This window comes from Morone saxatilis, unplaced genomic scaffold (genome assembly GCF_004916995.1).
Source record: "Morone saxatilis isolate NCDOM2014 unplaced genomic scaffold, NCSU_SB_2.0 Contig4, whole genome shotgun sequence".
In the NCBI taxonomy this organism is placed as follows: Eukaryota; Metazoa; Chordata; class Actinopteri; family Moronidae; genus Morone; species Morone saxatilis.
Window position 1 is genome coordinate 15,138,009 of NW_023339984.1, and position 1,396 is coordinate 15,139,404.

The following is a 1,396-nucleotide window of genomic DNA, read 5'->3' on the forward strand; positions in this document are numbered from 1 at the left end:
ATGAATTAGTTTCTGTTTCTGATGAGCAGTTTCCACCTTGCACAGCCTCTGCCATCAGTGGGTGAATGGGTGAATGGGTGTTGTATAACTGCAGCATCTTACCCTTGAATGGAAGAGAATAAACTCAAGGTCCACTTCCCTTTTCCACATGCTTCAACCATATCTCCTGGACTTGTTTTAGAGGTTGGATATATGTGATATCTGTGTCTTTACTTTGATGATGCCTGAGCAAGTTTAATTGGCTGCAGAAGGTTGTGAGATGCGTTCAGAAGCTTGGGAAAAAGCTCAAATTAAACCCTGGAGTTTAGAGTATTTTAAGTATAAAGTTTTTAAAATAAGGTGGTAAGAAAACATGTTTATTACATTAAACCAAATAACTTTTTTTTAATGTTTAATTAGTGCAAAATCTTATAGTTATTTAAACAATTTCCTAATATTATTTGATGTTTAAGATCTCACATTATAACTGTTTTAGGTAAAAAGGAAACTTACTATCATCTGTTTTGATATGAGAGCTATGAATGAATTAATTACTCATTACTTACTAAGATAAAGATTAACATTATATAATAATATAACAATGATCTGTAACAGTAATTTGGTACTTTTGCATGTATTTTAATGATTTGTTTATTGCCAGACTAAGTGAATACACATGTAAAGACCCTAGAAGGATTGAACTGGCTGAGATAAAGCCTCAGTCAAGCGTAACTCAATTATCAATGTTCTGAATTACTGTAACAAGTAAACACAATGTAGTCTGGTTACTTTCAGTGTTGTGTACGAATCAGATAATCTAACCGCAAAATATCTTTCCCGACGCAACTAATAAATCAAATAAATGCGTTAATTTTCCTTCTCTTGTTTTATGATGTTATTAAGGATGTTTCCCGGAGGCCACCATTAACAGGATTATCTAACACAACATGTAGACCTCTGGTTATTACAAGAATCAGGTCTCTGTGAATCGTGTAAACACTTTAAGTGAAACTTAATCTGCTTATTCGCCGCAGTTGGGTCACAGCGTGGATGTTAACAAATGTACCGACTCAGACGAGAGCGAAAACTCTTTACTGTCGCAAGGAAGGAAAAGTATCCCAGTAATTTCTGTTTTTAAAAGAGAGGACGTGTGATCACTTATACTCATTTTCCCATTATGCTAACTGGTAAATCAAATAGACCCGTCCTCTCTCTCTAAATAGAAACCAGTAGACCCATCTGCCTTTCTTACTCCCGTACTCAACACACACAATGAGTGTCTTTCTCCCGCAACTGATTTTTGGACCTTGTCTTGGTCAAATGTAATGAATAGCTGTGAGTGCCTGTGTGTGTCTGTGTGTGTGTCTGTGTGTGTCTGTGTGTGTGTTTGAGAGAGAAGGAGGGAGGGAGAGAAAGA